This window comes from Rattus norvegicus, chromosome 5 (assembly GCF_021556685.1).
Source record: "Rattus norvegicus strain SHRSP/BbbUtx chromosome 5, alternate assembly SHRSP_T2T, whole genome shotgun sequence".
NCBI lineage: Eukaryota > Metazoa > Chordata > Mammalia > Rodentia > Muridae > Rattus > Rattus norvegicus.
The window spans coordinates 58,059,634-58,085,822 of NC_141538.1; the positions used below are offsets into that span (position 1 = coordinate 58,059,634).

Consider the following 26,189-nt stretch of genomic DNA (forward strand, 5'->3'; position numbering starts at 1 on the left):
CTCAAACTAATAGAAGAAAAACTAGGGAAGCATCTGGAACACATGGGCACTGGAAAAAATTTCTTAACAAAACACCAATGGCTTATGCTCTAAGATCAAGAATCGACAAATGGGATCTCATAAAACTGCAAAGCTTCTGTAAGGCAAAGGACACTGTTGTTAGGACAAAACGGCAACCAACAGATTGGGAAAAGATCTTTACCAATCCTACAACAGATAGAGGCCTTATATCCAAAATATACAAAGAACTCAAGAAGTTAGACCGCAGGGAAACAAATAACCCTATTAAAAAATGGGGTTCAGAGCTAAACAAAGAATTCACAGCTGAGGAATGCCGAATGGCTGAGAAACACCTAAAGAAATGTTCAACATCTTTAGTCATAAGGGAAATGCAAATCAAAACAACCCTGAGATTTCACCTCACACCAGTGCGATTGGCTAAGATCAAAAACTCAGGTGACAGCAGATGCTGGCGAGGATGTGGAGAAAGAGGAACACTCCTCCATTGTTGGTGGGGTTGCAGACTGGTAAAACCATTCTGGAAATCAGTCTGGAGGATCCTCAGAAAATTGGACATTGAACTGCCTGAGGATCCAGCTATACCTCTCTTGGGCATATACCCAAAAGATGCCTCAACATATAAAAGAGACACGTGCTCCACTATGTTCATCGCAGCCTTATTTATAATAGCCAGAAGCTGGTAAGAACCCAGATGCCCTTCAACAGAGGAATGGATACAGAAAATGTGGTACATCTACACAATGGAATATTACTCAGCTATCAAAAACAACGAGTTTATGAAATTCGTAGGCAAATGGTTGGAACTGGAAAATATCATCCTGAGTGAGCTAACCCAATCACAGAAAGACATACATGGTATGCACTCATTGATTAGTGGCTATTTGCCCAAATGCTTGAATTACCCTAGATGCCTAGAACAAACGAAACTCAAGACGGATGATCAAAATGTGAATGCTTCACTCCTTCTTTAAATGAGGAAAAAGAATACCCTTGGCAGGGAAGGGAGAGGCAAAGATTAAAACAGAGACTGAAGGAACACCCATTCAGAGCCTGCCCCACATGTGGCCCATACATATACAGCCACCCAATTAGACAAGATGGATGAAGCAAAGAAGTGCAGACCGACAGGAGCCGGATGTAGATCGCTCCTGAGAGACACAGCCAGAATACAGCAAATACAGAGGCGAATGCCAGCAGCAAACCACTGAACTGAGAATAGGTCCCCTATTGAAGGAATCAGAGAAAGAACTGGAAGAGCTTGAAGGGGCTCGAGACCCCAAAAGTACAACAATGCCAAGCAACCAGAGCTTCCAGAGACTAAGCCACTACCTAAAGACTATACATGGACTGACCCTGGACTCTGACCCCATAGGTAGCAATGAATATCCTAGTAAGAGCACCAGTGGAAGGGGAAGCCCTGGGTCCTGCTAAGACTGAACCCCCCGTGAACTAGTCTATGGGGGGAGGGCGGCAATGGGGGGAGGGTTGGGAGGGGAACACCTATAAGGAAGGGGAGGGGGGAGGGGGATGTTTGCCCGTAAACCGGGAAAGGGAATAACACTCGAAATGTATATAAGAAATACTCAAGTTAATAAAAAAAAAATAAAATGTACATACTTACAAAAAAAAAAGAATTCTTTGTTTAGCTCTGTACCTCATTTTAAAATAGGTTTATTTGGTTCTCTGGAGTCTAACTTCTTGAGTTCTTTGTATATATCAGATATTAGCCTTCTAGCGGATGTAGGATTGTTAAAGATCTTTTCCCAATTTGCTGATTGCCTCTTTGTTCTATTGACAGTGTCCTTTGACTAAGAGAAGTTTTGTAATTTTCTGAAGTCCCATTTGTCAATTTTTGGTCTTAGAGTGTAAGCCACTGGTATTCTGCTCAGGAAATTTTCCCCAGTGCCCATTTGTTTGAGGCTCTTCCCACTTTTTTCTTCTATTAGTTTGAGTGTATCTGATTTTATGTGTAGGCCCTTAATCCACTTGTACTTGAGTTTTGTACAAGAAGATAAGAATGGATCAATTTTCATTTTCCTACATGCTGATTGACAGTTGTACCAGCACCATTGATTAAAAATTCTTGTTTTTCCAAATCGTTGGTTTTAGCTCCCTTGTCAAAGATTAAGTGGCCATAAGTGTGTGGGTTCATTTCTGGGACTGCAGTTCTGTTTCATTGCTATAACTGCCTCTCTATGTACCAATATCATGTAGTTTTTATCGCTATTGTTCTGTAATACAGATTGAGGTCAAGGAATGTGATTCCCTCAGATGTTCCTTTAGTTGAGAATAATTTTCACTATCTTGGGTTTTTTGTTATCCCAAATTAATTTCCCAATTGCTCTTTCTATCTCCATGAAAAACTGAGCTGGAATTTTGATAGGGATTGCATTTAATCTGTAGATTGCTTTCTACCATATTGCCATTTTTACTATATTAATCCTGCCAATCTATGAGCATGGGAGGTTTTTCCATCTTCTGAGATCTTCTTCTATTTCTGTCTTCGGAGTCTTAATGTTCTTTTCATAGAGATCCTTCACTTGCTTAGTTAGAGTCATAACAAGGCATTTTATATTATTTGTAATTTTTGTGAAGGGTGTCTTTTCCCTGGTTTTAAAACCTAAATTCAGATTATTTTTTAATAACCAAAGTAAGCTACTGATTTTATTCACTTTGCTGCATGTAAAATATTGTAAGACATGATTAATTAAACCTCATCCCACTGAATATTTTACAGTGAATATTAGTTACAAAATTCAAATGGTTGACTTGCTTTGTTCTTTTTTTTTTTTTTTATTAACTTGAGTATTTCTTATATACATTTCGAGTGTTATTCCCTTTCCCGGACTTGCTTTGTTCTGCTAAACAATATTGACGGGAGGCTAATACTGGACAAGTTCCCAACAATGTGTGTGTGTGTGTGTGTGTGTGTGTGTGTGTGTGTATGTGTGTGTGTTTGTGTGTTTTGTGTTTGTGTGTTTGTGTGTTTGTGTGTTTTGTGTTTGTGTGTTTGCGTGTGTGTGCATGTCCATGTCCTTCCATTTGAAGTTATAAGTGAATTATATCATTTCACAGACATTTTAAAAATATTTAGAGTCAGAAGATTAGAAAATAAACCATAGAAAATGTGGATTGAATGGAGATTAAATATGTCATCTTCAGAATTCACTTCAATTAAAAATTTATAGCTACCTTGTCATCATGTGAATCAGTGTTTGTTTGCCTATTCATTTAAGTTAAACATTTAAAATATATCTTGTAGACTAGCTAATTTCTTTCAGCATCAGGTAGTATAGTAATTTGTAAGATACGACTATGTTCAGAAGATCAAGGCAATAACCCCTGGTAAAACTCATTTTTGGAAATGAATTCAGAGTAAGTTATGATGGCTAGCCTTAAAGTATAGACAGTAATTTATGAATAATATAAAAAATAGACTTTAAATTTTTCAAAGAAAATATGTAACAAAATCTGTTTATTTACAGATGTGTGCCTCTAGTTTTCATATCAACTTGACACATGAATTAGAGTCATGTAAGAGGGATGCTCAATTTACAAAACCCTCGGAAATACTGGGTTGCAAACAAAAATATAGGGTGTTTCCTTAAGTAGTAAAATGACTACAAGGCAGATTATCCTGGATATTATAAGAAATAATACTTTTTCTGGCTAGAACTTCAAGAACTATATTGAATAAGTAGTGAGAGATTGAGCAGCCTTGTCTTGTTCCTGATTTTACTGGGATTGCTTCAAATTTCTCTCCATTTAGTTTAATGTTAGCTACTGGTTTGCTGTATATGGCTTTTAGTATGTTTAGTTATGGGGCTTGAATTCCTGTTCTTTCCACGACTTTTATCATGAAGCGGTGTTGAATTTTATCAAATGCTTTCTCAGCATCTAATGAAATGATCATGTGGTTTTGTTTTTTCAGTTTGTTTATATAATGGATTATGTTGATGGTTTTCCATATATTAAACCATCCCTACATCCCTGGTTTGAAGCCTACTTGATCATAATGGACGATTGTTTTGATGTGCTCTTGGATTCGGTTTGCAAGAATTTTATTGAGTGAGGTAACCCAGGTCATATGCACTCATTGATAAATGGATATTAGCCCAAACGCTCAAATTACCCTAGATGCACAGAACACATGAAACTCAAGAAGGATGACCAAAATGGGAATGCTTCACTCCTTCTTTAAAAGGGGAATAGGGAGGCAAAGTTTAGAATAGAGGTTGAAGAAACGCCCATTCAGAGCCTGCCCACATGTGGCCCATACATATATGGCCACTGAACTAGATAAGATGGATGAAGCAAAGAAGTGCAGGCTGACAGGAACCGGATGTAGATCTCTCCTGAGAGACACAGCCAGAATACTGGCATATACATAGGCGAATGCCAGCAGCAAACCCGAACAAGGAATCAGAGAAAGGACTGAAAGAGCTTCAAGGGGCTTGAGACCCCATATGAATAACAATGTCAACCAACCAGAGCTTCCAGGGACTAAGTCACTACCCAAACACTATACATGGACTGATCCTGGGCTCCAACTGCACAGGTAGCAATGAATAACCTAGTAAGAGCACTAGTGGAAGGGGATGACCTTGGTCCTGCCAATACTGAACCCCAGTGAATGGAATTGTTGGGGGAGGGCGGAAATGGGGGGAGGATGGGGAGGGGAACACCCATATAGAAGCGAAGAGGGAGGGGTTAAGGGAATGTTGGCCTAGAAATTGGGAAAGAGAATAACATTTGATATGTAAATAACAAATACCCAACTTGGGAAAGGGCAGCTCAGATCTTCCTGGTTGCTGCCTCCACGGAGAGCTCATAAGTAACACCCCACGAGCAAACTTGAGCCTCGGGACCACAGGTAAGACCAACTTTTCTGCTCCAATCGACCTGACTGGTGGCCTCGGGACACACAGAGGCAAAATTCCTCTAGGACCAGACACTTCCGGTTTTTAGCAGGAGTCCCAATCTCACGCTCTCTGCCTCTAGCTCACTGCTCCCAAACCCCTTGGGAGAGAGAGCTCACTGCCCGGACAGGTGGGCACTCCTGAGACTGCAGAGCAGAAGAGACCACCAACACTGCCCACCCCTGCCCACATCCCTGGCCCAAGAGGAAACTGTATATGGCATCTAGGTTCCCTTGGATAAGGGAACAGGAGCAGCAAGTCTGCTGCATCTGGACACTGCTGGAACATGAAGGGACCGACCAGATAAACAGTTCTCTGCACCCAAATCCCATGGAAGGGAGAGCTAAACTTTCAGAGAGGCAGACACACCTGGGAAACCAGAAGACACTACACTCTGCCCACATCTCTGACTCCAGAGGAAAACACCAAATGCCAACTGGAATCCTGGTGCACAGAAGTTCCCGGAAAGGGCGGCACAGATCTTCCTGGTTGCTGCCCTCATGGAGAGCTAATAAGCAACAACCCACGAGCAAACTTGAGCCTCAGGACCACAGGTAAGACAAACCTTCCTGCTCCAAGCGACCTGCCTGGTGAACTCAAGACAAAAGCCCACAGGAACAGCTGAAGACTTGTAGATAGGAAAAACTACTCACCCGAAAGCAGAACACACTGTTCCCATAACTGGCTGAAAGAAAACAGGAAAACAGGTCTACAGCACCTCTGACCCACAGGCTTATAGGACACTCTAGCCACTGTCAGAAATAGCAGAACAAAGTAACACTAGAGATAATCTGATGGCGAGAGGCAAATGGCATCATCGGAGCCCAATTCTCCCACCAAACCAAACACGGAATATCCAAACACACCAGAAAAGCAAGATATAGTTTTAAAATCATATTTGATCATGATGCTGGGGGACTTCAAGAAAGACATGAAGAACTCCCTTAGAGAAACACAGGAAAACATAAATAAACAAGTAGAAGCCTACAGAGAGGAATCACAAAAATCCCTGAAAGAATTCCAGGGAAACATAAATAAACAAGTAGAAGCCTATAGAGAGGAATCATAAAAATCCCTGAAAGAATTCCAGGAAAACACAATCAAACAATTGAAGGAATTAAAAATGGAAATAGAAGCAATCAAGAAAGAACAAATGAAAACAACCCTGGATATAGAAAACCAAAGGAAGAGACAAGGAGCCGTAGATACAAGCATCACCAACAGAATACAAGAGATAGAAGAGAGAATCTCAGGAGTAGACAATTCCAAAGAAATCATCGACTCAACTGTCAAAGATAATGTAAAGTGGAAAAAGCTACTGGTCCAAAACATAGAGGAAATCCAGGACTCAATGAGAAGATCGAACCTAAGGATAATAGGTATAGAAGAGAGTGAAGTCTCCCAGCTCAAAGGACCAATAAATATCTTGTACAAAATCATAGAAGAAAACTTCCATAACCTAAAGAAAGAGATACCCATAGGCAAACAGAAAGGCTACAAAACTCCAAAAAGATTGGACCAGAAAAGAAACACCTCTCGACACATAAGAGTCAAAACAGCATATGCACAAAATAAAGAAAGAATATTAACAGCAGTAAGGGAAAAAGGTCAAGTAACATATAAAGGCAGACCTATCAGAATCACACCAGACTTTTCGCCAGAGACTATGAAAGCTAGAAGATCCTGGACAGATGTCATACAGACCCTAAGAGAACACAAATGCCAGCCCAGGTTACTGTATCCTGCAAAACCCTCAATTAACGTAGATGGAGAAACCAAGATATTCCATGACAAAACCAAATTTACACAATATCTTTCTACAAATCCAGCACTATAAAGGATAATAAATGATAAAGCCAACATAAGGAGGCAAGCTTCACCCTAGAAAAAGCAAGAAACTAATCGTCTTGGCAACAAAACAAGGAGAAGAAAGGCACACAAACATAACCTCACATCCAAATATGAATATAACAGGAAACAATAATCACTATTCCTTAATATCTCTCAACATCAATGGCCTCAACTCCCAATAAAAAGACATAGATGAACAAATTGGATACACAATGAGGACCCTACATTCTGCTGCCTACAGGAAACACACCTCAGAGACAAAGTCAGATACTACCTCAGAGTGAAAGGCTGGAAAAAAAAAAAAAAACTTTCCAAGCAAATGGTCGGAAGAAGCACGCTGGAGTAGCCATTCTAATATCAAATAAAATCAATTTTCAACTAAAAGTCATCAAAAAAGATAAGAAAGGACACTTCATATTCATCAAAGGAAAAAGCCAACACGATGAACTCTCAATCCTAAATATCTATGCCCCAAATACACATTGAACCTCACACAATAATAATAGGAGATTTCAACACCCCACTCTCATCAGTGGACAGATCATGGAAACAGAAATTAAACAGAGACATAGACAGACTAATAGAAGTCATGAACTAAATGGACTTTACAAATATTTATAGAACATTCTATCCTAAAACAAAAGAATATACATTCTTCTCAGCTCTTCATGGTATTTTCTCCAAAATTGACCATATGATTGGTCAAGAAACGGGCCTCAACAGGTACAGAAAGATAGAAATAATCCCATGCGCTCTATCAGACCACCAAGGCCTAAAGCTGGTCTTCAATAACAATAAGGGAAGAATGCCCACATATACGTGGAAGTTGAACAATGCTCTACTCAACGATAACCTGTTCAAGGAAGAAATGAAAGAAATTAAAGACTTCTTAGAATTTAATGAAAATGAAGGTACAACATACTCAAAATTATGGGACACAATGAAAGCGGTGCTAAGAGGAAAACACATAGCTCTGATTGCCAACAGAAAGAAACAGGAGAGAGCATATGTCACCAACTTGACAGCACACGTAAAGCTCTAGAACAAAAAGAAGCGAATACACCCAGGAGGAGTATAAGACAGGAAATAATCAAATTCAGAGCTGAAATCAGCCAAGTAGAAACGAAAAGTACCATAGAAAGAATCAACAGAACCAAAATTGGTTCTTTGAGAAAATCAATGAGGTAGATAAACCCTTAGCCAGACTAATGAGAGGACGCAGAGAGTGTGTCCAAATTAATAAATTCAAAAATGAAAAGGGAGACATAACTACAGACTCAGAGGAAATTCAAAAAATCATCAGATATTACTATAACAGTCTATATTCAACAAGACTTGAAAATCTGCAGGAAATGGACAATTTCCTAGGCAGATACCAGGTACTGAAGTTAAATCAGGAACAGATAAACCAGTTAAAAAACCCGATAACTCCTAAGGAAGTAGAAGCAGTCATTAAAAGTCTCCCAACCAAAAAGAGCCAAGGTTCAGACGGGTTTAGTGCAGAATTCTATCACACCTTCATAGAAGACCTCATACCAATACTATCCAAACTATTCCACAAAATTGAAACAGATGGAGCACTACCGAATTCCTTCTATGAAGCCACATTTACTCTTATACCTGAACCACACAAAGACCCAACAAAGAAAGAGAACTTCAGACCAATTTCCCTTATGAATATCGACGCAAAAATAATCAATAAAATTGTGGCAAACCGAATCCAAGAGCACATCAAAACAATCATCCACCATGATCAAGTAGACATCATCCCAGGCATGCAGGGATGGTTTAATATACGGAAAACCATCAACGTGATCCATTATATAAACAAACTGAAAGAACATAACCACATGATCATTTCATTAGACGCTGAGAAAGCATTTGACAAAATTCAACACCCCTTCATGATAAAAGTCCTGGAAAGAATAGGAATTCAAGGCCCATACCTAAACATAGTAAAAACCATATAAAACAAACCAGTTGCTAACATTAAACTAAATGGAGAGAAACTTGAAGCAATCCCACTAAAATCAGGGACTAGACAAGGCTGCCCACTCTCTCCCTACTTATTCAATATAGTTCTTGAAGTTCTAGCCAGAGCAATCAGACAACAAAAGGAGGTCAAGGGGATACAGATCGGAAAAGAAGAGGTCAAAATATCACTATTTGCAGATGATATGATAGTATATTTAAGTGATCCCAAAAGTTCCACCAGAGAACTACTAAAGCTGATAAACAAATTCAGCAAAGTGGCTGGGTATAAAATTAACTCAAATAAATCAGTTGCCTTCCTCTATACAAAAGAGAAACAAGCCGAGAAAGAAATTAGGGAAACGACACCCTTCATAATAGACCCAAATAATATAAAGTACCTCGGTGTGACTTTAACAAAGCAAGTAAAAGATCTGTACAATAAGAACTTCAAGACACTGAAGAAGGAATTGAAGAAGACCTCAGAAGATGGAAAGATCTCCCATGCTCATGGATTGGCAGGATTAATATAGTAAAAATGGCCATTTTACCAAAAGCAATCTACAGATTCAATGCAATCCCCATCAAAATACCAATCCAATTCTTCAAAGAGTTAGACAGAACAATTTGCAAATTCATCTGGAATAACAAAAAACCCAGGATAGCTAAAGCTATCCTCAACAATAAAATGACTTCAGGGGGAATCACTATCCCTGATCTCAAGCAGTATTACAGAGCAATAGTGATAAAAACTGCATGGTATTGGTACAGAGACAGACAGATAGACCAATGGAATAGAACTGAAGACCCAGAAATGAACCCACACATCTATGGTCACTTGATTTTTGACAAAGGAGCCAAAACCATCCAATGGAAAAAAGATAGCATTTTCAGCAAATGGTGCTGGTTCAACTGGAGGTCAACATGTAGAAGAATGCAGATCGATCCATGCTTATCACACTGTACAAAGCTTAAGTCCAAGTGGATCAAGGACCTCCACATCAAACCAGACACACTCAAACTAATAGAAGAAAAACTAGGGAAGCATCTGGAACACATGGGCACTGGAAAAAATTTCTTAACAAAACACCAATGGCTTACGCTCTAAGATCAAGAATCGACAAATGGTTTCTCATAAAACTGCAAAGCTTCTGTAAGGCAAAGGACACTGTGGTTAGGACAAAACGGCAACCAACAGATTGGAAAAAGATCTTTACCAATCCTACAACAGATAGAGGCCTTATATCCAAAATATACAAAGAACTCAAGAAGTTAGACCGCAGGGAAACAAATAACCCTATTAAAAAATGGGGTTCAGAGCTAAACAAAGAATTCACAGCTGAGGAATGCCGAATGGCTGAGAAACACCTAAAGAAATGTTCAACATCTTTAGTCATAAGGGAAATGCAAATCAAAACAACCCTGAGATTTCACCTCACACCAGTGAGAATAGCTAAGATCAAAACCTCAGGGGACAACAGATGCTGGCGAGGATGTGGAGAAAGAGGAACACTCCTCCATTGTTGGTGGCATTGCAAACTGGTACAACCATTCTGGAAATCAGTCTGGAGGATCCTCAGAAAATTGGACATTGAACTGCCTGAGGATCCAGCTATACCTCTCTTGGGCATATACCCAAAAGTTGCCCCAACATATAAAAAAGACACGTGCTCCACTATGTTCATTGCAGCCTTATTTATAATAGCCAGAAGCTGGTAAGAACCCAGATGCCCTTCAACAGAGGAATGGATACAGAAAATGTGGTACATCTACACAATGGAATATTACTCAGCTATCAAAAACAATGACTTTATGAAATTCGTAGGCAAATGGTTGGAACTGGAAAACATCATCCTGAGTGAGCTAACCCAATCACAGAAAGACATACATGGTATGCACTCATTGATAAGTGGCTATTAGCCCAAATGCTTGAATTACCCTAGATGCCTAGAACAAATGAAACTCAAGACAGATGATCAAAATGTGAATGCTTCACTCCTTTTTTAAAAGGGGAACAAGAATACCCTTGGCAGGGAAGAGAGAGGCAAAGATTAAAACAGAGACTGAAGGAACACCCATTCAGAGCCTGCCCCACATGTGGCCCATACATATACAGCCACCCAATTAGACAAGATGGATGAAGCAAAGAAGTGCAGACCGACAGGAGCCGGATGTAGATCGCTCCTGAGAGACACAGCCAGAAATACAGCAAATACAGAGGCGAATGCCAGCAGCAAACCACTGAACTGAGAATAGGACCCCCGTTGAAGGAATCAGAGAAAGAACTGGAAGAGCTTGAAGGGGCTCGAGACCCCATATGTACAACAATGCCAAGCAACCAGAGCTTCCAGGGACTAAGCCACTACCTAAAGACTATACATGGACTGACCCTGGACCCTGACCTCATAGGTAGCAACGCATATCCTAGTAAGAGCAACAGTGGAAGGGGAAGCCCTGGGTCCTGCTAAGACTGAACCCCCAGTGAACTAGACTGGTGGGGGGAGGGCAGCAATGGGGGGAGGGTTGGGAGGGGAATACCCTTAAGGAAGGGGAGGGGGGAGGGGGATGTTTGCCCGGATACCGGGAAAGGGAATAACACTCGAAATGTATATAAGAAATACTCAAGTTAATAAAAAAAAAGAATTTCTTCAACTTTGTATGAATAATCTTTACTTATTCAGAAATATAAATGAAGAAATTATAAATATTGTAGCAATGTGTAAATAATGTTGCTATTAAGTCATTCACAATAATTACCCTCTAAAAATGTAAACTAAAATTATACTTTATTTGACAGTATATTTTTTAGTATATTTATTTTCAGTATAAATATTGAAATGTAAATCTCTGTATTATAACAAAACAGGAAAATTAAGTACAATCTAAGTTTTTAATAAGTAACAAACATTTTAGTAAGATTTGCTTATCGAATGTTTGAAATTTAGTAGAATTATTGAAAAAATTTTGGTGGCAATATAAATCAACCTTTAATCATTCAAATAAACATATTCAAACAGAACAGTTTATATAACTCACAGCCACCAGAAACAAGTTTGATTTTTAAGTCTTGTGTTCCCTTCTACTTTTCACAGTATTAAAGGATACATGTGTATTCCTAGTAGCTTCCAATGGAAGATCTCCAAAAAGTTACTTTCCTTTCATTTTAACAAATGCATGTTTAAAATCTTTGAAAATCTGTTAGATAACATTGTCTTTGCAAGCATTCAAATCCTACAAATTTGAATTATATTTTTTCACTTGATTTTTTTCTTATCTCAGGAATAATAGAATAGAAATAAAGCTAATGGGGAAAATATTTGGAATATTATAATCAAAATAATAAGAAGCAATTAGTAATTCAGGATTAACATGAAACTTCATTCATTTAAACTGATATTGATTTATGGTACACATTGTTGGTCACAGAGGGTGACAGGAAAAACAACTGGACATAGTTTCACTGTAGTAAGAACTCACTGTAGAGAGAGATGGGAACATTTATAAACATGTCAAATCAAATTAGTGATATAATTGATGTGAGGGTGATAAAAATGTAAAAAGTACTTGGAAGTAGTTATAAGTCATTAGGTATTTGGAAATATTTTGCTGAATATGTTGTTCCTCATATATACTACAGAAATTAATTAAGAATTTGACATTCATGGAAATAGTGGGCTCTTGACCACTATTAAGTGTAAAGCAGCACAGAAGTGTATCATACACTAACAAATACATTAAGTAAATGCTCATGGAAAAATATCTATAGTGTTTGTACTGAAAGTCAATATATGGAAGATAGCTTAAATGGAGAAAGAAATCTAAAAATAGCTAGAGTATATTACTATGTAGTATATTGTATATAATGTAGTATATTACTACATTCTTTCTCTCACACTCACACTTAAATACATACACATACACACATGCATGTATAAATTTATGAATTTATATTCCTGCTCTAAATACTGTTAAATTTTTAACCTAATGCCTTAACAAAATGTTGAGGTTGGGAAGAAGTATGATGAAAATATTCAGTTCTCATCCTCCATAACTCTTACAGTAGAAGTTAGTAAATTATTTTTTATTCAAAATGTCAATAAAGCATGTAGACTAGCTTTAAATCTTCATTCCCCATCTTCTTCAAATCCAAACCTAGTGGCACTTCCTGAGTTTTGCTGTTGGTAGTGTGGAAATTATCTTCACAATTCAGGAGAAGAAATAATGTTGCACACTTTGTGCCAACTAGAATCATATCGGTTTCATCAAATACATATTAGCAAAGAAGACATGAATTTATGTGAAAATTGTTATTTAAAATTATACACATATTCACAAAATGTTATTCCCCAAAGTTTTGTTGAGCCTAACAGAACACATTTTCTCAATGTACAGGAAATTATTTAAATATTTTTAAGCATTGAATACTGAAATTATTGTCAACAATTCAGGTATCATCATCAAAACTATGAACCACTTCCATTCTTTCATTCTGTCATTTGGAGTTGCAAAATGTCCTTTTATTATTCTCTTTTATTTTTAAGTCATTTCTTGTCTCCTGTTGGTAGGTTGGAAATTATCTTCACATTTTTAATTTTAATTAGACCCCTAGAACACAGATGCTTTCATGTACTTAACTTTGTATTCATTCTACAAATTAAAATGCACAGATATTTCTCTTGCCTGTTTTCTGAAAGTATCATGTTTTTTGAAAATCAGTTCTCATGTGGTGAAGGAAAACGGTTAGCATTGTTTTTCTGTACCTGATCACATTGCAGATTGATACCAGGCTTACTTTCCCAAGCACTGAGAACAGCCCATTGCATACTAAACTGTCCCTGCTGTTCCGTCAGGAGCTTTCCTTGCTTTTTGTGGAATCAAGTTATAATATTTGTAGATGGAATGCAATTGCCTGGTTTTAGAATTTATCTTTGCCTTTTCCATGTAAACTCTGAGCCTGGAATATTTAAAAGTCTATGGTGATGATTAACCTTTTTTTTTTTGTGGCTTCTACATAACTTTAACTTTTTTCTTTTTTCTTGTTATTTTATTTATTTAGATTTCAAATGTTATCCCTCCTCCACAAACACTCTATACCTCACAGTTTCTATGAGGTTACTCCCTCACCCACCCAACCGATCCTCCCTGAACACACTAACATTTCTCTGTACTGGGTCATTGAGCCTCCACAGGACCAAGGGGCTTCACTCTCATTTATGCTAGATAAGGTGATCCTCTGCTACATAGGCAGTTGGAATCATGAGTTCCTCAATGTATACTCTTTGGTTGATAGTTTAGTCCCTGAGTGCTTTGGGGGGATGGTCTAGTTGGTTGATTTTGTTCTTCCTATGGGGTTGCAAGTCCCTTCAGCTCCTTCACTCTTTCCCCTAAACTCCTCCATTGGGGTCTCCATGCTCAGTCCGACGCTTGGCTGCAAATATCCACATCTGATTGGTCACGCTCTGGCAGAGCCTCTCAGGGGACAGTTATACCAGGCTCTTGTCAACAAATGCTTCTTCACATTATCAATAATGTCTGAATTTGTTGTCTGCACAGGGGATGGATCTTTAGGTTGGACAGTTTCTGGATGGTCTTTCCTTGAGTCTCTGATCCACTCCTTGTTTCTTCATTTCATTTTGTCAGGAACAATTCTGTATTAATATTTTTGAGATGGATGGATAGTCCCATTCCTCAAACGGGGGCTTTGCCTATCCATTGGATATGGTCTCTAAAAGTTCTATCTCCCTTTGTTGGGTATTTTGGCTAATGTCATCCCTGTTGGTCCCTGAGAAATTCTTGGGTTCCAGTCATCTGGGACTTTCCATGGCTACCCTCAGTTCCCCCTTCCCCACTGATAGACACCTCCAGTCAAATTCCTGACCCTTGTACTTCTCCTTTAATTTCTCCAGAATCTCCTTCTGTCCCCTTTTTTTCCATCCCGCTCCTCTATCCCTACCAATTCCCTCCCTTCCTCTATCACCCATGATTATTTTCTTCCCCCTTCTGTGTAGGACTCAAGCATCCACACTTTTGTCTTCCTTCTTCTTGAACTTCATATGGTCTGTGAGTTTTATCTCATTGATACTTTATTCACTATACCCAGCAAAATGGAAATATTCAATTTGTGTATCAAATGAAGAAAGGATAACTAAAACATTGTGCTTTTACTCAATGAAATGATATTCAGTTATTACGAAAAAGAAATAATACTTGCAGGTAATGGATGGATATGGAAACAATCATTTTGAGTGAGATAACCTAGACCCAGAAAAACAACTTATTTTTTTTTTATTTTCTCATTTAGCAGGCAATTTACAATCTACATGATCTTTATAGGGGTATTTAATTCAGACTATACATTTGGTTATTCCAGGTTCTCAGAATATATGTGTATATATATATATATATATATATATATATATCCATACCCATATATATGAAATATGTACACATTTGTTAATGGGAATAATGACATAGGTGGGGTTGAATTGTGGTAAAGAATGAGAAGGAAGTGTGATGAAAAATAAGTACAGCTAGGGCTAAGTAACTCTAATGGCTATAAAAAAACATAATCTATTAGAGTATATTACAGGTAGTAGTCTTGGTGGTGTCAGTATGTCTGTCTCCCACTTAAATGGGCAAAAATCTAGTGGGTGCTCATCTCAGAAGGTTAAACACCTGGGGAATTCTTAGAGATCTTTGCTATTCTGTCTGTGTTGATCCTGAAAAGTAGGTTGCAATACAAGTGAAGGGAAGCCTCTGTAGAAGGACAAATGAATTTGCCTATGATCAGCCATCAGACAGAGGTCAGGGAGCCAGGTCGGGGAACAGGAAGAAGGACTGGAGGAGCAGAGAGAGATTGCAACCCCATTGGATGAACAACATAGGCTGGCCTGACCACACAGCTATCCCAGAGTATAGACCACCAACCAAGGATATGTAGCAGAGGATGGCCTTGTTTGACAGCAACGGGGAGGGAGGCCCTTGGTCCTGGGGAGGCCACATGCCACAGCATAGGGGAATGCTAGAGCAGTAGGGCAGGGGAGAGTGGATGGGTAGAGGAAAACTCTCATTAGGTAAAGGGGAGGGTGAAGGGTAAATGTGGGATGAAGGCCTGGTGAAGGGGTAACTGGTAAATGGAATATCATGGGATGGAGGGTTGATGGAAGGGGTAACCATAAAGTGGGATATCATTTTAAATACAAACAAACTGCATATGTAGCAGAGAATAGCATTGTTGGCGCACCAATGGACGGGGAAGCACTTGGTCCTGCCAAGGTTGGATCCCCAGTGCAGCAGAATATGGGGGGCAATAAAGGGGATGTATAGGGGGAATACCCATATAGGGGAGGGGAGGGGAGGGAATGGAGGCTTATGGACAGGAAACCAGGAAGGGGAATAATGTTTGAAATGTAAATAAAGAAATATATCTAAAAAATTTAAAAAATAAAAAAAATTATGAAGTAGGTAAAAAGCAAAACTTTCCTTCTTTATGCCTTTTTAATATAAGCTGCTACAGGGAGCAGTAGTTCAGACTTTACCATAGGTTTTCACACTTTGAGTGATCCAATGAAAAGAATGAACAAACAAAAGAGAGAAAGAAAGAAAGAAAGCAAGAAAGAAAGAGAAGAAAAGAAAAGAAAAGAAAAAGAAAAATTAGAAGGTATACTCAGCTGCTTGACTTTAGTTGATTCCAGATGTAGTCAAGTTAACCACAAAGATTAGCTATCACATACCCATGTAAGTCAGGGAATTAGTATGGGTCCATGGTGAAGAAGCTTCAAGTAAGAGGAAGCAGAACACAGTGGTATTAAATGTAAATGAGAACAATGAAGCAGGAGGGTTTGAATTGGGAAGGATGGGAAGAAGAAAAGCAAGGTGGGCAGGAGTGAATAAAGAGAGGGCTAAGTAACAATGAATACCTTTTAAATGACATATGGATGCTAATAGTGTAAAAGGTACATACATGTGATACACACTCTTTCTCAGCAACCTGGTTATCATGTGGTAACTTCAGCCTTACTGGTTATTTTTTATTGTGTAAGAAGAAACTTTGAAAATTACAACAAGAGCAAAGGAAACACAAACATTACCTAGCTCTTAATACTGTGATCTATAGCAATGACTGTATTGAAAAGATATTCTTAATGGCACAACATTATGAGAGTAAACAACTACTTTCTAATGGCTTTAAGTCTTGATCTACAAGATGAATCATATTTCTCTTGCCATTTTCAGGCCAAAACCTTTTGACTAGTAAGGTTATAAGCACTGGGGGACAAACTGTTTCTTTTCCTGCTAAACAAACATGATATCAAATCACTACAAGTGTCTTACTATTATACTCAAAGATTCATACATCCCTCAAACCTCAACAGATTAAAAAAAACATGTTGGACATACAATGTAGATATGGCTGACATGCAAATTATTCTATAGACTATCTGGTCTTTACCTTATGAGAGCACTTCCAGATCCAGGCTTCAAATGCTAGGTTAGTAAACAGGAATCACCTTGCCTAGCTTCCTAAGACATTCTTTGTAGAAGAATTTTAATCCAGCAAAATGTCTGCTCTGGCAAGAGATCACATCCAAAGATATGATCTGACTAAAGTGAAGACATGCCAGAGATCAGAGTATGATCTGACTGGTACACAGGCACACCTTTTATTTCCATATAGTGAAGTTAAGGTTAGTGTGTAGAAGGAAGCAGACATATTTGATAGGGACCCCTAACTTAAAGGCAGACAAAGTGACAAATCAGAGAAACATTTGATCCAATGAGTCAGAGAAAAGATAAACAAAATACAAATTTAGAACAGCACAGGAAAGAGGGGCTACTTAAAAGCAGAGAAGAGCAAAGTGAGAGCCAGAAAGAGAAAGAGAGAGAGACAGAGAGATACAGAGACAGAGACACAGAGACACAGAGATGGAGGGACAGAAAGACAGGGAGACAGAAACAGACACAAAGAGAGACAGACAGGGACAGAGAGACAGAGAGAGAGGGGTAGTGGTAGTGTGTTTATGGCAGTTTTACTAAGACAGATGTACAGAAACAAGTTGCAGAGAGAACAAACTAGACATAGGTGAAGACATTATTAGCCAAAGAATGATAAGGAGACAGAAGATAAAGACATATAGCCAAAGTTAGTATGAGGCCAAGCAGAGCAATTCCATCAGAAGTCAAGAGAAACCAGATTGAATCAGTCATCTTGGAAGATTACCTAGTATGGAGGTTATGAGTTTTCAGGCCTAGGCCTAGGGATAGACAGAATAGAGAAAGAAATATTCTAGGATCAGCCTAAGCTATGCAGCCAAGTCACAGAACAAGGGTACAGTTCTCATCTCATCCTTTCATTTGATAAAATAATAGCAACATATGCAGTTGTTAAGCCATCTGGCAACAATTTTATGACAGGATTCCCTTGTGATGTTCTCACTCCTATTTACATCCTCCTTCCAAGGTTAGATTTTCAATGTGAATCAGTTTTAATTGTACATCACAAGAAATTTCCACTTTCTTCATTGTATAGGTATGACACCATTTTATCATCTAACTTAAGTTGAAAAAAAATTAAACACAAATAATCACATAAATTATATGGTAGATTCTAAAATATGCATCAAATTATTAAATCATATTGTCCTTATCTCAAAACTAATTTCAAATTTTTTTAAAATGAAAATGCCATACTTTTGTTAATCAATAGTCAATCAGTAGCAAATATGATGAAGAAATAAAATTGAAATAAAGTTTTTGGCCAGCAATATACCTCAGTGTTAGAGGAATTTATTAGTTTCCAAAAGTCCTGGTTATGATCAAAATAATCACAAATGTTTTTTATGAGGCCTACTCTTCATAAAATCTTTCCAATAGAATGAAATTTTAGAGCCCAAGCTCTACTGAAAATCCCTAAATACACAAAAGTCAGGTTCAATTTGTACATCACTTTTTGCATACGAGGATCAGACATAATACTCACAGGTGATATAAAAACATCATAGTAAAATATTTTTCCCTATAGATATCAGACTGATGACAGCTCTCATTACTCATGTTAGAGAAATTTAATTCCACAGCCAGTTTCAGATTCCTGCTGTTTCAGCAGACCTTGCAGAATACAGGAATGAGCAGAGGAAGGCCCTGCTGTAAAATATCCGTGAAAGCCGTAATTTCAAACAATCCATAAAAGGCTTGCTTTAGTTTTGGATACTTTTTAAAAGAAAAAAAGTTTCTTTGGCAATGATTCCTCAGAAATGTTTAAAACTTTGTTGCCAATTCTACACATCTGAAATAGCTAAGTCCTATTGTCCAGTGGTATCAAGTGTGCAAAAATTTAATTTTTTTTTGGTAGTATGAGCTGTCCTAAAGACCTAGAATGAAAACGAGCTGAAAGAGGATATAATCTGAATTACCCTATCCTGTGCTCTTAATATATTAGAAAGTATCATGAATTCCTATTTATTAATTGTTGAAATTTGTGTCTGTGCTATGGGTACTCTGTTAAGAAAGTTATACCCATACCAATGAATTCAAGGCTATTCCCCAACTTCTCTTCTATGAGATTTAGTGTTTCCAGTTTTATGTTGAGTTTTGTGCAGGATGATAACTATATATCTGTTTTCATCCTTCTACATATCAGCATCCAGTTAGAACCACACAATTTGTTGAAGATGCTCTCTTTTTTACATTGTATGTACTTACTGTTGTGCCCACCACATCAACAGGGTAGGGATATTTTTGCTTGCTTTTTTTTTTGCTAGAAGTAGTTTTCTCACACTAGAAATATAAACCCTAAAAGGGTTTGTCAGTATCAGCAGTAAGATATTAATATTTGGGATAGGCTGAAATAGGTGTAATAATTTTAATTGCTAAATACTCAGGGAAAGGGCATATAAACCATAGGCTCAGGAGTTGACATGGTACTCCTGTGAGAACTTTGATGAACCATGCATCCTGTACAGATAGGATATTTACTATGCTATGTTAGGCATATGCATGCTTCTTAGAACCTAGAGTTCTCAATATTTTCTAAAGATCATAAAGAACAGAAAGATGGTGGATTCAAATACTTATAGTAGAGGCAAAGTTCTGTATTATGGACAAGGAACTGAGATCTCAGGAGACTTTGACTTTGGCCACGAGAGAAAAACACTCAAGAATAAGTGTCTGAGCTCTCGTTCTCACACAATATAAAAGCAAACCACTAAAGAGGTTATAACTGACATGTTTTCCCAAGCAATGCTAAATACACTTTAGAGAAATGAAATTTTATAACATTAGCAATATAAAATACCTAATGTCTTATGGTCTTAGGTTGTTTGGAAAAAAGGGGGTGAGGTGGAAGTGAAGAAGTTGGGAGAGAAGGGTGGGGAAGTTCCCTCTTAGAGGTAAAGGGGAGGGTGGATGGGGTGAAGAACTTTTAGAAAAGGGGGTCAGGTAAGGGGCAAAATTTTGAATGTCAGTAAATTAAAATAATGTAAAAATATTTGGAAAATAATGAGACACTCATTAAATAGAAGTTCAGCCATATATATATATACATATATATATATATATACATATATAATGCTGGATTTAAGAAAGGCATATTAAAGTCCCATCAAAAAACATAAAATTAGCTATTTTACACCAAGTGATAAAAATGAAACTTGAAAAAATATCCCATTAGTTTAAAGAATCATATTACATCTGTCTATATTTTTCTAAAATAGTTGCTTGTTAAGCATTATGAAATGTTTAGAAAATGAAAATCATTCCAGAATTTTACATTTTATAAAATATTTATGACATGTTATATTTTTAATAAAAGCCTCACGTAAATATAATTTATTTATTTAATAAAAGCCTGATACAAGGCTCCAGTGTAGTGCATGCATGCCATGGACCATCTTGCTAACAGTCATCATAATTACCAGCACATGGTGCTACTCTAGTCTACTCTCATACAGAGGCCAATTCCCAAAGTCAAATCGTATGGCATAGCTATGCAACATGGCTCATGATGGTTTAGAAAGATGTTCTAACATCTGAGAACAAAGAGATGATATGTGGTAAGTGCAGTGAGCGATGCTCCAGTTCCTTATTGTGTTAGAACAGAACAAAGCAAGAAGGCCTTCTACTATGAACAGGATCTCAACCAAAGGTATCTGTCAATACTTTATGAAGGACATGTTCTTTCACTGATAAGACCTTGGGACCTTGGGAAACAACAAGTATTCATTCAAGGTAAGAACCTGGAACTGTGGTTTACTCACAGGCCAAACACCCTCTGTAAACCAACTTTGATCTTCATGAATTCTGGGAAGTGGTACAGCCAGAGGGTAGACAAGTCTCTCTTTTTATGTCTCTGATTTTCAGAATATGGTCAAAGAGGAATTCAATGAGAAAGTCAGTAAAACCTCTGGGATCTGAGTTCACTTGGTTTAATAGTCAGTCAACTGGGATTTAAAAATAGTTGTTTAAAAGCATTTGTTTTCTCCATGCTCTCAGTCAGACTGCTGGGGGTGAGTTCTGGAAAGGAGTACATTTAAATGAGTCACTAGCTATTTAAGAAACCCAAGTTTAGAAGAAAAGCAATGTCTGCAGTTGTACCACTCTGAACACCTGATCGTGTCAGGAAAAGTAATGGTGAAAACCAGTATTCAGGTTCATTCTTGTTAGGGTTATCTTCTTTTCCATCAGCAAAAGCAGACAAAGCAGTGTGGATATGCTGGGTATGACTGGAGACTGTGCTTTAGAAAGAGAGGAAGCCTGCCCCAGGTAACATGAAATGCCAGGCTGCCTACCTTCCAAAACAGTCAGTGACACCAACGACCTGGCAAATGATTGGTAATTCACTAGTAGGTCAGTAAACATCTGTTAACAAAACCCAAAGTTCTCTTACTCTCTCTCATCAACCTTTCCCACAGCCCCATACACCAATTTCTATCCATCCAAAGCCCTAACATGTACTAATGTCCTGCAATTAATGCTTTGAAAATAGAGATCTTTGCACACAAATAACATTCTTACTACCAAGATGAATCTTCATCAGAATATGACGAAAGAATTTTAGATTGCACCCCAGTAATGAACAAAAGGCATGGTCCAAAGTTAGCTGATAGGAAAGTGACTAGTGGACAGTTATTGTCCATTAACTAAAGAGCATCACTGAAGAAATGACTGAGAGATGAGCACACCAAAGATCTTACAAGGTCATTTATCAATCCATGTAAACCAAAGTACAAAGCTACATAACACCCCTTCCTATATTCTATCAAGAGTTCAAGTACTTCAGGACTGTAAAAAAATCTCAATCTGTGCCTCAAATATTTCTGTCTCTCAGTACTCAAAGTAGTAAAATAGCATCTTACAAATTTCCCAGGTCAGGATGAATCATGAGAAAAAATGGCTGACTAGAGGACCTTGGAAGGTACTAGAATTTATCTCCTGACTCAGAAGTGTTCCATCACTGGCTAATACTGCAAAGAAGCTTCCAAGTCACAATTCCTAAATCAACAGGCCCTTGAATGGGACCTATAGAGTGGTCATTCTACCAAAGCCCTAAAAGGAGGTTTCCAGGTGATCAGAGACCTGCACAAGTATAAACTTCTCCTAAACTATAATATTCACAAAATGTTTGTCACCATTATTTCATAACCAAACTCACACTGAAACCACCACACCATCACTCTCAACCTGGGAACTTTACTCCCTTTAATTGGGAGGGGACAACACTGGCAAGATTCCTGCCACCCACAAAACGAGGCACTGTTCTCTACTGGGTCCTTCCCTTTCCCTTCACAGCAGCATCTCTCTAAATGTTCAGGAGACAGTCCAAGCAGGGAGTTGCTGAAAGGGATCAATCAAGTCAGTACAGATTTTTGCTGGAGCCCCTGTCTATCTTGGCTACAGGAAGGTTCCTCTCAGGGGCTGCCCTGTAATACTGCATAATGACCACAAATAGTCAGCAGAAAATGGACTAAGAGGTGGTCAGGAGCCATTTCTGCCTTGGCCCAACAGAGTTGTATCTTGAAATAAAATGGTAAAGTGCCCTGAAAGGGGAACATTTCGTCAAAAAAAGTAATACAGAAAAATCAGAACATGAAAACTGATTTTTTTTTCCTAATTCTTGTTCAACCGTAGTGGAAATGCCTCGAAGTGCACAGCAAGAGACTACTGTTTCCACCCCCTCACCTGTTTGCATTAAGATGACTGCCTTTCTCCTCCTCCCACTTGATATCATGCTACCAAAGACTCTGCCCAGGCCCTGCCCACTGCTGTCAGTTAGAGGCCTCTTTTTGCTTAGCCAGGGTGTACTTCAGCTCCCATAGGTTCTTTGTCAGAAACTCAACCTCAGCCATTCGACCACACTGTTTCTCATCAAACAAGTATGCCTTATTTTGTCAATTTGCTAGAGCAGCAGCTCCTTCGAATGTGTTCCTCAGCCTCCATGCCACTACCATGGTCTACCTTGAAGGGGATGGTGCATGGGCACTCTTCAAAAGGATGTCCAGGGGCAGCTAGACTGGCAGGCCTGGGATGGTAATCCTCATGAAAGGGGTTGGGTGCTGGACTCTCTGGGTCAGTACAGGGATTCCCCGCCCCCAACTCTGCTACCTCCTCTTTCCCCCAAAAGATTGTATTCTTTAGTTCTAGCAGTTGGAGGGCCCATGAAATCCTCTACAACAGCAGGGCTGATAGCACCTTCTTGTAGGGCTGGAGAGGTCTTCTTCATCAAACCGGTTGAGAAAGGTCTTATCACTTTGCTGTGATATGGTGCTCTGAAGGAGTAATTCCTGGTCAAGGGCTGGGGCCTCAGACCACAAGTGGGTGGGTACAACAGCTGAGCCAGATGAAAAGGTATCAGAATCTGTGTTGCTATGAAGTGGGGAGGAGTCCTGATCCAAGGAATAGCCAAGATCAGTGTGAGACACTTGGCTGGTCTCTGAAGGGAAGGGTATAACTTCTCAGAGATTTAGAACAAGAGTCTGTGTTTTCAGGGATGCTTCCAGGAATTCCTCTTGTCCTCGTCCCAGATCTAGCTGGTGGAGCATATATAGCTCTGCTCCTGATGCAGGTCCTCCTCCTTGGCATGCCTCTGGGACAGGTCTGTTTTCACTGTTGCCAATGGCCTTCTCAGTCTGCTGCTGGTCATACTCATCTTGCAGCTGCTGGAGGTCCTCTTGTAGTGTACACTCCTCATCTGTGCATCTGCACGATGAATGATGTAATGTTCTAGATCTGCTGGAGGATAGATCTTTACGCTGTTCCTGACCATGTGACAGTGGAGCCAACCCTCAGCTCTTCTCAAGGAGGCAGGAATGCCTTGAAGAGACATCATGTCTCCATTGGCTGTATGAGAGGCCAAACCACTCTACTCTGTCTTTCCTCAAGCTTCAGTCGGGACTCCAGGGCAGCCTGACTTTCCACAGTCCTCTGGTCCTCATCTGCTCCAGACCCTGCTTCCTTCTCTGTTTCAGTTCTTCAAACTGTGCTTTGGTAGACCGTAACATCATACCGAGTAACCTTTCCTGCATGAATCATGTAGCTGAGTATCTTATCATCCTCAATAGTCACAAAGCGTTTAGATGTGAAGATTCTTGTTTCAAGCCGAAGGCTAAGATCTTAATTAAAGCCTCTATAAGCTAGTACACTTTCTTCACTTCCACTTGAAGTTCATTGGCATGCTCTCCCCAGCATTTAAGAATGCTGGCATCCTGGTGTATTCAGGAGTTTTCTGGTCAACTTCCTCTATGCAAAGTCCAAGTTTCCCAGGTCCTGATTGGTAATTCATTCCACGACCCTTGGGCAGGAAGTGATTCAAGGGAACAACTTCCAAGAGCACTCTCTTGATTCTACAGGCAAGCAAACAGCCAAATCTGCCTGGCATATGTCATCTTGTAGAGCTTCATGATGTCAGGGTTATTCTCCTTCTTGTGCAGCAGTAGATGCTATCATCACACTTCTAATCTAGTACTAGGCTGACACCGCTCATGCTACTGATGCTGTCTTGTTGGGAGCCATGGACATGGTTAGGTGACTGGCTGGGACTTATGTGTGTGCTCATGGAGTTCTTGCTGGCACTGGTGAGTTTGCCAAGGCTAGCCAATGAGTTTCATATACTTCTTACACATGATAGACCCACAGATGTGGCATTGGTAATGGCAGTTCCGGATACTGAACTTATTCACATAGTCTGGACAGAAAGGAACATCCTCATCCATTGACCCAAGGCACCATGGACTATTCTATTGCTCTAATCTGTGAAGTCTCCGTATTTGTTCTGTCAAATGTAGTAAGTTTTCCAAATTGATTATTAATTTGTTGACTTTAACAACATAGTGGTCAATACTTGGAGCACGATGTTTTTTGAAGTCAGAAAGATGGCTTTCATATCACCAAGCTCTTGAGGTTCCCACATGTAAAGATAAACCCCTTCATAGCTGAATTATTCATATCCTTGGGTCTGTCATCTCATTCTCACTTCAGCTACTCGTTCAACCCCCACAGAAATCAGGACCAGGAGAATGCTGTTCATATTTCTAACATACAGGCTAAGTCACTGCTTACACACAAGTTTAATAGTCCATCTGTAATCCAAGAATCTGTAAGTGGAGGCAGGCAGATTATTACCCGGACATCCTCCACTATACTGGATGCCAGCCTGGGATACTATAAGAAACTCTCTCTTTAATTGCCCCTTTGACATTCCAATTCTCTGACTGTTCCTCCTCATAATGTGGCTGAAGTTGATAGAAAGACTAAAAGTCCTTCAGGCACAAAGGCCACAGGATGCCTTTCTTCATTTCCCCTGTGTCATCAAGAGATGCCATAGTTGTGCTTCTCTCAAGCTTAGGAAGGCAGGAACCTCATGCAGGGTCAGCTTGATTCCTCCCAAGGGAGCGGAATTGTGGCAGTGTTAGCTTAAGCAGCCAGCATAGAAAGAGACATTATGGCCTCGAATGAGATTTCCTCTCTACAGCAAATGGAATCTCAGCCACATCTTTGCCCTGTGTAGTGGCTCAGAACAAGCCACCACCCTTTCCTGAGGCTTTAGAAACTCAGCCTGAAGCTTAATCTCTAACTCCAGCCCTGACTCCTTGCCTTCAAGATTCCTCAGAGACCCGCAGCAGCCATCACCATTGGGCGGCATGGCACTAGGCAGGCGTGCCAGGCAGAAACCAGGGACAGACTGACACACAGCAGTCAAGTCCTGAGTCCTTTTAAAATATTTTTAAAAATATGGATGGTTCAGACCTTAGAATGGGGAACAAAATACTTACATGGGGAAGTACATGGACAGAGTGGAGCAGAGACTGAAGGAAAGGCCATCCAGAGACTAACCCACATGAGGATCCAGTCCATATACAGTCACCAAACCCAGTCACTATTGCTGATGCCAAGAAGTGCTTGCTGACAGGAAAGAGCCTGAAATGGATGTCTCCT

General features: G+C 39.1%; 1 pseudogene; it reads right to left on the reverse strand.

The window, feature by feature from the left end:
* Window positions 1-23,023: 23,023 nt before the first annotated feature.
* Rbsn5l-ps1 (rabenosyn-5 like, pseudogene 1) lies at window positions 23,024-25,576 on the reverse strand (annotated as a pseudogene).
* Window positions 25,577-26,189: the final 613 nt, after the last annotated feature.